The sequence below is a fragment of the Euprymna scolopes genome, chromosome 46 (genome assembly GCF_053919585.1).
Source record: "Euprymna scolopes isolate OS-2025 chromosome 46, ASM5391958v1, whole genome shotgun sequence".
Taxonomy (NCBI): domain Eukaryota; kingdom Metazoa; phylum Mollusca; class Cephalopoda; order Sepiida; family Sepiolidae; genus Euprymna; species Euprymna scolopes.
Window position 1 is genome coordinate 155829901 of NC_136527.1, and position 15599 is coordinate 155845499.

Here is a 15599-nt window from a genome sequence, read left to right on the forward strand (position 1 = left end):
ATTAAAAGCCAAAACACCGTAATAACTTCCATTTTCTTAAATAAATAAAACGTTTTCGTTTGCATTTGATCTGATTTTATTGGGCAAAGTCGATGCTTTTGAAAACAGTTTTTTCAGGCCTTTTCTGAAATAATAAGCATTTTCTTTTCTTGGTATCATCTAAAAAAATAACGAAATGAAAAAACATTAATTTTTTTTGGCATCATTTAAAATGAAAACACTTTTTTATGAAACTCGTCTAAAAAATAGTTGAAATAACAAAAAACAAATTTGCACGTTTCTTGACTGTTTAATTATTAAACGGAATTCATATAAGAATCATGGGAAGAAGAAAACTGGATTTTTTAAAAATATTTTATAATTCAAAAAATAAATTGCCGCAGGAATGGCGGATTTTTGCCATTAAAATATTCATCGTAATGATCACATCTGCAAGTCTCCGTCGGGTCTTGACAATCTTGCCAACGATTATTTATGCAAGGAACGTTACCACAACATTTCTCTCCATCGGGACTGCACATATCTAAGTGTCGTATGCACTAGAAATACAAAAATAATCATGAGTGGTTTACTATCGTAATCTATTTAAGAAAAAAGCAGTTGCATTTATAATCAATGAAATTCCCAATATACTAGACAAAAAAAAAACAACAATGTTTATATTTTATTGTTTGGTGTTGCCCCCAGTAATGTATTTTCTGGACTCTTTATACCAAGGCATTTCGAAGCCTAATGATTTTCATCAGAAGAATAAAGATGTTAGCTAACATAGTGGGGATGCGGCGCCTTGCGATGGCTTCATTAGGAACGAAAAGGATCAATTAAAATTATATATGGTGTAGGGGTAATCAAATTCTAAATAAAGGAGGAGCGTATAATATAGGGTGTAATGCATTATTATTATCATTATTTATGTAATAAAAATATTAATAATAATAATTAATAATAATAATTAATAATAATAATAATAATTATTATTATTATTGTCATTATTATTGTCATCATTAATATTATTATTGTTGTTGTTAATAGTACATCTCTCCCTATTACTCCACCACGCCAATCATCCACATCCAAAACTCTATTTTGCCCTTTAATACACCTCAAAATACTTTGCTACGCTATCTTTTTATCCCTTCCTTATATCCACATTCCTTCCCTATATATCTAATTTTAAAAAAAAAACCCTAATAATTGCTACATATTACCTAACATTGCCATTATTATAGCCTTACAACTACCCACCCGATAACTTGCTCACTTGCCTCACTAAATAAAATCCCTGGAACATAGCGCCCCATGTAATCCCTCTTGTTCAATCCTGCTTAGCATATACCCATTCGCCCTTTCGCCTAAAATCATCACCATAATACTCCTCTCAGAATTATTCACTACTTCATAGTGCTGTTGTCATCTCGATTGCATCTGTCAAAAAATGCAACTTCATAGATAATAGACATTTTAACCACCGATAAAATAGAATTACCACCCATCCACACGATGCCCCCACTTAAACCCTAAAACATATACTACATACATTTAAGACTATGATAAAGACCTATACCCCTTTCTACATTACACCCTATATAATACACTTCTGCTTTATTAAGAAATCGATAAAACTCTCCCAACATCATACATAATTTTAATTGATCTATGTCGTTCCTATTGAAGCCATCGCAAGACGCCACATCCCCACCATGTTAGCTAGCATATTTTCTCTTCTGATGAGAAGCATTAGGCTTCGAAATGCCTTGGCATAAAGAGTCCTATCCCCCAACTAATTGTTCTTATCCTCTTATTGAAAGAAATGAACCAATCTATATCCACCAATATATAGTTTTTGTGACTTTATTTCCCATTCCTATTGTTCTCATATATAAGCTCACATAATCCTTATTGAGCTTGATATTGTCCAGATAAGTTTCCTCTTAGAGAATTGTGCTCACTCTTTTTTAACGCACTAGGCTCGACATATGTATATATATATATATATATATATATATATATATATATATATATATATATATATATGTGTATATACACGCATATATATTAATATATATGTGTATATATATGTATATATGCATATATATACACACATATATATGTGTATATATGCATATATATGTATATATATATGTATGTATATATATGTATATGTATGTATATATACGTTTATATATATGTATATATATACATATATCTATGATTATATATATGTATATATATGCAAATATATATGTATATATATGTATCTATATGTATGTATATATACGTTTATATATATACACACACACACACATATATATATATATATGATTATATATGTATATATGCAAATATATATGTATATATATGTATGTATATGTACATACATATATATATGCATATATATGTATGTATCTATATATGTATATATATATATGAATATATATGCGTGTATATATATGTATATATATGCATATATATGTATATACATGTATGTATATATATGTATATTAATATATATATATATGTATATAAATATATATCTGAATATATATATATACAAATATATATATGCACATATATATGTGTGTATATATGCATATATATAAATATATATACAAATATATATATATATAAATATATATATATAAACATATATATAAATATATATATATATACATAAATATATATAAATATATATGAATATATATAAATATATATATATAAATATATATATAAATATATATATATAAATATATACACATATATATATATATATGTTTATATATGCATATATATGTATATATGCATATATATGTATGTATGCATATATATATAAATATATATATATAAATATATATATAAATATATATAAATATATATATATAAATATATATATTAATATATATATATAAATATATATATATAAATATATATATATTTATATATATATTTATATATATATATATATATTTATATATATATATTTATATATATATATATACATATATAAATATATATATAAATATATATATATATATAAATATATATATATATATATATATATATATATATACATATATCATATTTATGTCAAATATTTCAGCCTAACCTTGGAAAATAGTGTTCACTATCTTGGGTGAGAGCTACTATCCTGATATATTTGGGCATGATCGGTCCAATTGTGTGGGCTGTAACACACACGCACACACACGGATGCTACTTGTGAATATTAATTTAATCATTAAGGAAATCAAATCAATAGGAGTGAGAGATATTAATGGTTTTTGTACAGAGGCATTACAATGTATAATTTCTTTATCGTTTAATACATAAATATTTATACGCATTCATAGTTCAATATATAAAAGCTATGTATATGTAGGAATAATTTAGCATGAGGAAGGTGCAATACAAACACACGCATGCCTTTATATATGTATGCATATGTATGCATATTTATTTATAAATTCTTGACATTTATATTAGATCGAAGTTTAGTATTGCTTATATCAGAGATCAGCCTTTCAATGTTTGGCATGCATACATGTAAAATTAAACATAAGTGATTTGGACCATTGGAATAAATTCAGTTTTGTGTTTACTAAAAACCCATGTGAAGTAATCAAAATATTAAAACAAAAATCTTTACCGAAGTAATCAACTGTGTATGTTACTTCTGCGTTTGCACAACTATACGTTAATACTATTTTTATCTATTTGCTCTAACGTTGACTACTTGGGATGGTGTGCTTAATCTCTCTCTCTCTCACTCTCTCTCTCTCTCTCTCTCTCTCTCTCTCTATATATATATATATATATATATATATATATATATATATATATATATAATTACATACATATAGATATTCTTGGCCTATGGATGTTATTTTCCCTTGCAGGGTGGTCACTAAAACATATTTGCATATGTGTAGCCACGAGTTTTCATATTCAATATATATATATATATATATATATATATATATATATATATATATATATATATATATATATGTATATATATATATATATATATATAAAGAAAGGAGATTACACACAATCAAATGATATAAAATATGATTATATATCATGACGAATTATGTAAACGATATAATGCTAAAACATAATTGATGTTCAAATCAATATTATTATGAAATTGTTACCGATCTCTTGGATCTGTTGCTCAGGCTTACTGCGTTGATCCTTGGATAAGCGAAGACATTCTCCAGTAAAAGGAAAGCGAAAAACATTAGCCACACAATACAGTACAGGGCTGGAATATAAAAATAAAATAAGCTGCTACCCTAAAGAAAACAACACTAAAGCTTTATTTTAAAAAAAAATTATTGAGGAAAATCAAATTGAATAACGATTATGTAGTAGAGCTTACATCTAATCCATGTAGTCGCCTTCAGTCTCAATCATCGCTTGAACTGGAGGCATGTCTTTTCCACAAGCGCCGGCGAGAGTTCCGCAAATACACGGTGGATGGCGGCGATCAAGCTGACTTTGGTGTTGTGGAATGTCATGTTGTTTATGGTCTCTACGTATAACTAAAGTCAAGCGGCTTCAGGTCGAGGGATAAAAGGCCAATAAGAGAAGCAGTCCTTCTATATCCAAGCCTGGGTCTCTTTAGATTTGTGGACTGACAGCGACCAATTGATTGCAGCAGCAGTTGATCAGCAGGCAAAATGTGTTTGCGTGTGTTTGCATAGCTCACAAAAACTTTCCACACAGGCGATGAATTTTCCCAACATAGGAAGCATTTTCATGCTCGACCCTTTGGACGGCAAATATCGAAAAATTGGCTTAAAATATTCGGCGCATTTTTCTACAGGGAGGGGTAGCAAAAAATCGCTCCTTCATGACGAGATAGCCAACTACACATGCGCAAAACAAAGCATTGTTCCTTAAATTAGCTTGTCGCGCTCTTAGGATAAAGGACCGGCGCATTATCTTTAGGGAGTTCGAACGGTGATGTAATAATTTTTGATTATAAGGCTTTAATATTGAAATGAAACAAGATTATTCATGCCATTTTTTCGTTCGTTTTTTTTATCACGTTCGCTGTTTACTTTTGCTTTTCCGATTTTTTTTTAAGTTTTAACATCGTTCGTTTTGCATCACGTTCGTTTTTCTTGTTGTTTTTATAGCACGTTCTTTTTGTTTTTCTGTTCTTGTTTTCTGATTTTATTTTTACCATCATTCGCTTATTCTTTATTTTTGCATCACGTTCGTTGTTTCATCACGTTCACTTTTTTTTGTTTGTTTTTTCAATTTTTTAAAAGTTTTTCCATCGTTTATTCTTTATTTTGCTGTTTTCGTTGTTTTGTTTTTTATTCTATGTAAACAGGATTATTTTCCATTATGTTTTATTTACCCCCCCCCCCACGCACACACACCTTACTGCACCCGGGCAACGCCGGGTACCCCCGTTAGTTTATAATTTAAAAGTGAAAATGTGTGTGTTTGTGTGTGTGTGTGTGTTTGTATGTCTTGCAATATCTTTCGACAGAGACAATGGTACCTGACCTAACCGGTATCGTTTTAACCTATTGTCTTAAAACATTAATCCCTTCTTCACCCTCAACGAGACAATTTCTTACACGGGAGGGGTAGCAAAAATCGTTATTTCAGGACAATCTAGGCAAATATGCATGCGCAAAAGGCACTGTTCCTTGACTTGGTTTAAATATTATAAAAAGTAACCTAAATTCACTCACGCGGTCATGGCACAATGGTCAAAGTGGCTTTAAATTGCAGGTTCGATCCGAGGTATCAGATAATCTTTTTCAATTGTTAAAGTTTTAATATTGAAGCAGGGTTATTTATGCCATTTTTCGTTCTTTTCTTTTTTTTTTTGCCATCACGTTGTCTGTTTTTTTGTTTTTGTTTTTAAAGAAGTTTTAACATCGTTCGCTTACACGATTTTTCCATGATGTTCTCTTTTTTTTTTTGGTTTTGTTTTTCCGATTCTTTTTAAGAAATTTAACATCGTTTTTTAATAATATTTAAACAATTTTAATAATATTTAAACAATTTTAATAATATTTAAATGTGCTTATTCTTTAATTTCCATTTTCTTATGATTTAACCCCCTCCCTCAACACACCCACTTCTAAACACCCGGTCAACGCCGAGCATCCCCGCTAGTCATATATGAAATTAACTTTGTGTGTGTGAGTTCCTTCCTCAGACGTTCCGAAACGGCTAAGCGTATATCTTTCAAATTACACACAAAGGTATTTTTTATGCATGGCAGTGTACTTAGATACGTTTTGTACAGAAATCCATCCAATAAATATCGATAATCGAATAAATCCAATCTTTTACGTTACAAAGAAGACAATGACTTTCCCTTAAATCATTTCTCTCATATTAAACGGATTTTTTAAAAATAATTTAGAGATAGAGCTGAGTGGTAGCGTATTCGACTGCAGATCGAATGATCCCCTTTTAAAGCTCGGGTTAAACCTCATCATTTTATTTTAATTTTTTCTTATTAATGAATTCAGTTTACGATAAAAGAAAATATACCATTTTAAATCGTCACAAATCATTTCATCGTTTGCATATTTAACAATTAAGCATTAACCAGAAGTGAGTTTCCCAGGACATTAATAGTATAGCCTGAACATCAGCTGCCATATATTTTAAATAGACACAGAATGAATATCTTATATATATCTTAATATATTATAATTATAGATTACTTTTTTGCAAATTAGTCCACCGAGCAAATTATTCTTCGTAATATATAATAATCAATAGAAGATTGATTCCATAAAGAAATAAATATGTTTAAGCGTATTGTACTGCCACACACACACACACACACACACACACACACACACACACACACACACACACACACATATATATATATATATATATATATATATATATGGCAGGTTCCTTCAGTCTTGGGCAGACTATGGATACCCAGGAAGGGTTGCTTGCATGTGATATTTTTTTGGCAGGAGGTGCGCAATAATTAAAAAAAAAATAAGGGGAGAAGATGGCCGGTATCTACAAATTCAGGATAAAGCATGTAAGTATGTAAGTAAATGCATATAGTAAAATATAAGTAAATATACATGCAGGATATATATAATATACAAAATATATATAAAATATAAGTAAATATACATGCAGAATATAGATGTGTGGGTAGATAGGAATATTTAAAGACTAAGACGGAAATTGCAGATAATTTTTTAAATTTTTATATTTTATTATTTATTTATTTATTTATTATTTATTTATTATTTTTATTTTTTATTTAATTATTAATTAATTTATTTATTTTTCCAATTAGTGTCTTTTAAAACTCTTGCTGACATTTTCTTAAGTAATAACCTGTACATTTCAGTTGACCTATATTTTTGCCCAATATTTTTTCGCGCCTTTAAACATCCTTTTTGTCTGGGTCATTTTGACATTTGCTTTTCTATCTCATATTTAATGCTATCACCAATTTTTCCCCCTCTCCTTCTTCCCTGATCTTTCTTATTATGTCTCGGCAGTCGTATGAAAAGCATATCTTATTTTTCTTTTATTACTATTATTGGAATTTCCCCCTTTTCTTTTCTTTGTAGATATTTGTGAATTATTCCATGGATTTCGGTCTTTTGCATTATTTTGAACCATCTTCCAATTACGTGATTTCCTTGGATTTTACTTGTGAAAATGGAAACTCAATTAATTTTATTGGAGTTATATTTTTGGATTTCACCGTCATTGAATAATTTACCTTTCACCAGACTATCCATTCACGTGTAATCACCTTTTTCTTCACCATATTCCCTGTGCATCACTTTTTGTTATCAAGTAAGATCTTTGATTTACTTGTTGTTTCATCAAATACTTTTGTATGCAAAATCCGATCCCGCATTTTGCTAATTCCTACCCTCTGATGAGAAGGAAAGTATTTCTTCGAAAATCCGCGGTTAATGACTATCCACTTATCAAGTGCTTCCTTTTCAGATTAAATATATTTTTAACTCTTTTTCAAAGTATTTTTAACATGTTTTATTAACTGTGTGATCTGATAATAAGCGCTATCTCCTATTTGATTTTATCGAGCTTTTACATCTGGTTGAGATTACTTTATAAATATTAATTCTTTAATATTTATGATATACTTTAGTTTTACCATCTTGGATCATTTTGGTAAATTTAATTGTAATTGTTATATATATATATATATATATATATATATATATATATATATATATATATATATATAATTTCCGTAGCAAAAGTTATGCGTCCACACACATAAGATCACAGTAAAATTTATTATATTTTCTTGCAGCAATAAATTCCTCAAAATTTTATATGCTATAAACAAGCCGATTCAGAAAAAAGTATTGAAAAAATGTTGTTACTTCTAGGTTATGTTTTGGTAAAATTAGTCCACATAGTAGATTTAAGATCGAACTTGGAACTCACAAAGAATTTAAAGGTTCTAAAAGGGTTCTAATGGTTTGAATGCAAGTGTTAGCGTTACAGAAGGCGTGACATCTAAGCTTTCTGTTTGTTGTAGTTAAATGGATAGACACCATTAAAATGATCATCCTGATATGACCTGTTTGCGAAACACTCTTATGCATATAAAATATATAAAAGTGAGAATGTATGTGTGTGAGACCAACTACAATGATCAACGATGTTTTTATCTACAGACTTGACTATTCAGACATGTAAAAAAAACGTTAATCGCGAAAAGGACCTGTTATGAGGTCAGAATTAAAAAAAACGGCACGTGATGCTGATCCGATGTTTCCTGTTTCTCAACTGTTTCACGAATGCACATGTGTGATACGTTCGAATAACAGATTAAGCAGGTTTGAAATGAATTTGATTAACTGTGATGTAGTAAATCAAAATCTCATTTATTTATTTCAAAATAATTTTGAATTTTGAAAGCATTGAAAGTGCATGGTTAGAAATTAAATTATTTTATGATCATTTATTTTGTTATTAGTAAGAAAATTTTCTAATAATTTTGAAATAAACAAATGAAATTGTTTGATTGGCTACATTGCAGTTAATCAAATTCATTTACCTGAATATATTAATGGGAATTCCCCAATGCTATTTAAAAGCCGATTACATAATAATACATTTGGTGAGTTGAATGTGATGAACATTTAAATGCTGAACATTCTGAATATCCATACATATTATACATGTGTCATACCGCATCGACGAAGAAGGCAAAGACAAAGCAAATCAGCGTTGTCGGAAGGCGTCTGCAAAAAAGTTGATTAGTCTCTCCCACGTTAAATAAGGTCCAAAAACAGTATTCTATCGAATGCCCCACTTTATCAACTAAAGTCCAAACCCTGGCGCATCGCCGCAATGTTGCATCTCTGTGTCTATTTTACAATGAATGAAATGTGTTCTGATGAACTCGTTGTATTTGTGCTCCCTCGACGGACATATCCCTGACAAACTCGCTTAGCAGCAAAATAACACCTCTTTACTGTTAATATACCTATATGCCAAAAAGCGTTTTATTCTAATAGTTTATTTTCTTAGACGTTGGAATTCCCTTTCCTTTACCTGCTTCTATGATTATTTTCATAAGAAGAAGTTTAAATGTAACGTGGTCCGACATCCTGGAAATCTGTTTAATGCATGGTCCCAAATAGTAGCCCTTTACGTCCAAGTTGCGATATGCCTTGGTATGGGTGAAAGTGATAAAAATAATGTGCTAAAAATATGTTATTATATTATTACGGGAGGATATCGTTGTTATCAAGGAATAAACGAAACAAAATAATGTTTGAATACATATTAATAACGTCGGTGTTATCCAGGAGAAATAGAATTAAAATTAAAAGGGACAATCATTGTAACGTGACTTTGACTAGGAAAGACAATGATGATTCAATACAAAGGAGAAGAGGAAAGACAATGTCAATAATAATCTCATCCTTCCTATACCCTTCTCCGCGACTCTTCCACCATTGATGATGTTTTCGAAGTCATACCTTTCATGGGCAAGAATAGAGGCACATAATATAATTTAACACTCAAACATTAGTGGGAGCCGCCAACGACGACAAAGTTCAGACACCGTCCTGTGAGAAAAAGGAACTTCACTGTTTCTTATTATAACAAAAACAAAAAAAATCATCAGGTTATTGGCTTTACCTATCAATCAAATAATAAAAATTAAGCTATTTGTAATGAATAAAAAAAAACAATTCTGAAGATGCTTTGTAAACAAGATTATATTCAGTTATTTTTTTGTAAATGTTGGCAGTGATAATTAATACATAGTATAAATATTTATATCATTATTGTAAATATTGTAAATGTTAAAAATTAAATGATCATTTCTGGCTGGAATTTACCTTTTTTATCATGTAAGAAAACAGGATTTTATTCCGACTGCGCCCTTATTGTAAAATTGAACAAGTATTAAAAAAAAATCATGCTATTAAATTAAACAAGAATTTCGTGGATAAGGATCGTCGTGTATCTACATAAACAATAATTGCACAGTTTGGTATCAGTGTGGGAACTGTACACAAGTATTAGCGAGTAACTGAAGATGTGGAAGATTTGAACGAAGGGTGTTAGGAAAAGATCATAATTTTGATTGTGTCACTATCGTAAAATGGAGCAATAATGTAAAAATAATAATGTTCTAAATACTGGGAAATTATTACTGGGAAGAATTTTAAAAAGAACAACTCTTTTACTTACTTTGAAACCTGTGCAATTTCCACAAACCAGAGAAAATTATTCACTTTCACAATTCGACGTGTTTTTATGATTGAAAATAGTTTTCTTTCTTTTATTCTTTCTTCACTGGCGGAATCAGATGTCGTATAATCGAATGAGCAGAGAGAAAACACGCGTTTTTTTTTTATTTAGCTCCACCCACTTTTAATCTGACAACCAATCAAAATGACTATCTTCCTCTTCTTCTACCGCTCTTTATATATTTCCATTTTGAGCATTTCTTTAATTACTTGGGAGTCAATACTTATCAAGGTCCGAAAGCCACTCGAGGATCAGGGTCTATGTATGTAATGTGGTAATGTAATAATCGTTAATGATGTAAATTAAGTAGAATTTGATTATTTATGTGGACAACTCAAGAACTTTTTTGCATTGGATTTTTAGGCTATCGTGTTGTATTAAACCGAGAAGCAGGCCAACGGAAGAGTGTTCCACAGGGGACATGTCTGGTAAGAAAACTTTTTCATGGAATTTGCGTTTAGATTTAGGCACAGATTGAGGGGGAATACCGTATATAGTGGTTGTAGCTAGTCGAAGGGGTTTTTGAAAGTTTGGCAAGAGGGAACCATGAACTGGAGCTTAGTTGAGCCCTTGCCATGGAAATAACGATAAAGTAGAGACAGGTTCAGAACATCTCTTTTGTAGGAAATATTTTTTTGCTATTAAAACTATGTAATTCGAGAATGGGCATCAGAGCGCCAAACCCCAACCAATAACCCCAATGTAAAAGGTTATGCACGAGTTATTTTGAACAGATTTCGGAGTTGGAGAACGAGTCTTGACAGAAGAGAGTCTAAATGGGCCCTCTCGACGACTCGGTTGAGTACGCGGGGTTGTTTTCCTGATTGTGAAGTGTCCCTCAATGGAAGTTTAGCGTTCATTAATTCCAATTCCACCTGTACCAGTCACAATGTGAAATAGAACTAGAAACGAAAATAGTATAAAATCATTGTGGCTGACAGATTCTCAAACTAACTCTTCACTAATTCGTACGGAACTACGGGGGACTTTGTCTCTTGGTGAAAGTGTTGTTCGTCGCACCTATTTAACTGTGGACTTTGAAGTAATTTAATTTTAACTGCCGCGACACTTATCTTTGTACAGCTGTATTGTATTAGAACTCTGTAGTTTAATAGTTTACTGTTAATATAACTTTTCTAAAAAATCACTACGACGGGAGCTTTTACTTATTGCTTCTGCGAAGTTGCTACCAAAGCAAACAAAGAAATTGAATTATTTTTTAGGAGACATCTATAACAAGTGGCCTGCGGAATCAAAAGATCACAGACTTGCAGACTTTTCTTATTGAAGCAGAATAACCATAATCCCTCATCAAATTCTGTCCTCGTGAAAACGATCAAAACCAAGCTTTCGTGTTGTGAAAATTGTTCCAGGTTTGCTGCTGAACTTACTAAGGCGTTCCTTGATCGGAACCTCCTAAAACCGAACTCGTATACCGGCTGACACTGCTTGGAGTCTTTGTCGGCTTATAAGTGCATCAGCATTGGATCGGTAGAGTGATCCAAACATTTTTCGAGCGATCTTGACAACAGATTGGACGTATGAGTTCCATTTCAGATCAGGCCTGAAGGTTAATCGTTTAAAATTAAAGATCTTAAACTTTTGTCAAAACCAACAAAAAAGTGCATTAAGAAACTCGAACTTTTATGACGTCACTTCAAACTATACGTCACTTCAAACTTGTAAATTACAAAGAAATCGTATTACAATGTTTCTCTATGATTGCAAAAAAATATGTGTAGTCGTTATGCGGAAAAAGGGCAAATAAATAAAGCAAAAAATAAACTCTTTTCTTTTGTGAACACAAGGTTTATTACTGTTACTTTCCTGTTTCGGTATCACTTGCAAGTGTTTCGCCATCGTCCATTTCGCTAGGTGTTTTCTTCCTCCGACCGTATTATCGTCGATTTTTTATGTGCACTTTCTCTCTTTTCTACCCGAACTTCACATTTTTCCCTTTTTACATGCCAGTCAAGCGCTTCTATATTGTAATGAGAATGCAGATTCGTCTGTATTCGTCCAATTCTGCTCCGTTATCTTAATATATGTTGAATAGCAGGAAAAATAATCGAATCTACCACTCATCAGCAACTACATAACTTTTTTTCCTTTAAATTTGTCAGTTTCCGATTGTCATCGTGAAAACATTTTTCATTATGACTTTCTGTACGTGCACAAATATTTTTCATTTTGGAAATTAACTTTAGACTTTAATCTTTCGAATATAATAAAAAAGTAGTTGGAAACGTAAGAATGTGTGATAAACCGGCTTTTTTTTTTAGTTTTTTTTTTTTAATTAACTATTTTTTTGTAAATTAACTATTTTTATTAGTTTTTTTTTTAATTTACTTAGATTTGTATTTTCTTTCAAACAACAAGATTGACTGATCAACATTTTTTATACCTCATCAAGTAAATATTTAATTCAAATACTACCGTGTTTGAATAGATGGTTAACTGGCAGTTTTAGTCATTTACAACTGCTTTAAAGCATCATGTCTCACTCATTTTTTGACCAAATGTCTAACAATTATTACAGTTTATAGATATCAATGTTTTTCAATTTTCGTTCAGTAAAACAAAAGTTATGATGAATCTAGTAAGGAGGTGAGCGACGTTTTTATGACTGGTTTCCCTAGTGTTTCTGCTAATTGACTGCTGTTGCGAAAAAGACGTAACAGGTTGAAGGAACAGAATGAAAGAATGAAAGGGAGATAATTGGGGGATTTCATTGAAACGCTTCCCATTGAAATGCAACATTACTTTTTCTTAATTCAATTTGACCTTATACAATCAATCTTTAATGCTTCAATATTTTAAATATAAATTTATTATATGTTTTTGCTAGAATATCTGGTACTTTTCTTTTCCAGTTTTTACAACTAGTCCTTTACTTTTCCATGTTTTATGCTCCATTTCTTCTATTGTAATAAGGAATTGTTAAGCCTCAGTCAAAACATTGAAATAATTGAATTATTAAGTTTTTAATTTTGTATGTTTTTGCTCTTGTATTATATCAGATGAAATATGTCAACATTTTTGTTATCTTTTTTTTATAACTTTTCAACGCTCGTAGATAATGGTTAATGAGTATAGCGTGATCAATAGAACAATACCGTGGTGACCGTTCGTAGTAGAAATTTAGTAAATTACATTACGTTGGACTAAAAGACGATGATATTGTAGCTGGATAGCTGCATATCAGGGAAAAGCAAGAGAGTTTTTCAGGTGTGCAGTTCTAAGACAGAAGCTTTGTTCATGGAATCTACGTTTAGGGTTAGGCACAGATAAAAAGTGAGAAATTGTTGGTAGTGGTTTCAACTAAATGAGTGTTTTTGTGAAAGTTTGGCGATGTGGGACCATCCTGTGGACCTCAGACGAGCACTCGCCATGAAAATAATGCGAACGCAGAGACAGACTCGTATCTTGCATATTGCATATTGTATATTTCATATTGTATATTGCAGGGAAAAGGAAAAGGTCTCCCCCACTAGGTTACAAACTCTATTTCGAACTCTATAAAGCTCCAGCTCAGATGTGGCAACAGTACTTGGCTCTCATACAAAATTATAGAATTGTATCAGCCGTGAGATATGCACATATGAATATACAAATGTACAGTAGAATTAAATTAATATATATATATATATATATATATATATATATATATATATATATATATATATATATATATATATATACATATATATATAATTGAAGCGGCTTAAACTTTCTATAATCAAAAGCAGGAGCGAATTTTCGCGGTTCGAGATTTGAAATCCATTTTGTCCATGGCTTGTTCCATCACAAGCCAGCTCTCAATCACGTGATCAAGTGCATAAAATGTAGAACCGAGAACGCTCTTTCTGTCTCTCTCTCACACACACACACTCCAGTTTCTCCCTGCTCTGCCCAGCAACACCCATCGTTGGGGGACTTTGCTCCCCGGCCAAAGTGAGTATAACAAGCCAACAGGGCTCTCTACCAACTCTTACTTGCTTCCACGTGCGGTTCAACCAGACACTAACCCTTTGTCCCGTCTCTAATGTCACACGCACGCTCCTATGAACACGAAATCGCATTGAACAATTTTCTCTTTCTCTCTCCTCGACAGGCCTGACCTATATCTAATCTTCGTCTCCACATCAGAAACTCTTTCAACGACTATAAATACAAGCGTGTACGAGCACTGGACTCTCCTACTAACCCGTTTGTCTCTTGTAAACGTTCACCTCAGATATCATCACTTGACTAAATAAGCGAAACAAGTGATTTTTACGATTTTTATTTTACTACGAGAATTGAACGTATAGATATAACTTCAATTTAATACGTGCAATCATCGTTTATTTTTTACAAAGTATGCAAAACAATGATATTGATAAGCTCGAACATTTGCTATATGACATATGTGTATTTTTATGAATCGATATGATCCCGATAACGTCTTGTTTTATGACATGTGTATTTTTATTAACCGATATGGTCCGGATACTGACTTACTATATGACATATGTGTCTATTTGTGGATTAATATGACCCCGATATTGACTTGCTGTATGGCATATGTGTATTGTTATGAATCAATATGATTCCGATATTTATTTGCTCTACGATATATGTGTATTTCTGTGAATCAATATCATCCCGATATGACATATGTGTATTTTTATAAATTAATATGCTCCGATATTGACGTGTTCGATTTTGATGTTGCATTTTTTTTTTTGTCGGATATACCACACATAAAAAATGACCTTTTGTCTAACTTTTCCCTCATGAAGAGGCAAGCAAAGAAGAACATTCACAATAAAACTGATTATTTG

At 31.0% G+C, this 15599-nt stretch overlaps 1 long non-coding RNA gene across 1 annotated transcript; it reads right to left on the bottom strand.

Annotated features, from left to right (window-relative positions):
• Window positions 1–266: 266 nt before the first annotated feature.
• On the bottom strand, window positions 267–10867 carry LOC145270947 (uncharacterized). The gene is made up of 3 exons (XR_013865626.1): window positions 10714–10867; window positions 4155–4264; window positions 267–539 (listed from the first exon to the last, which is right to left on the bottom strand). It is a non-coding gene; the product is annotated as an uncharacterized LOC145270947 (long non-coding RNA).
• Between the last annotated feature and the right edge of the window lie 4732 nt (window positions 10868–15599).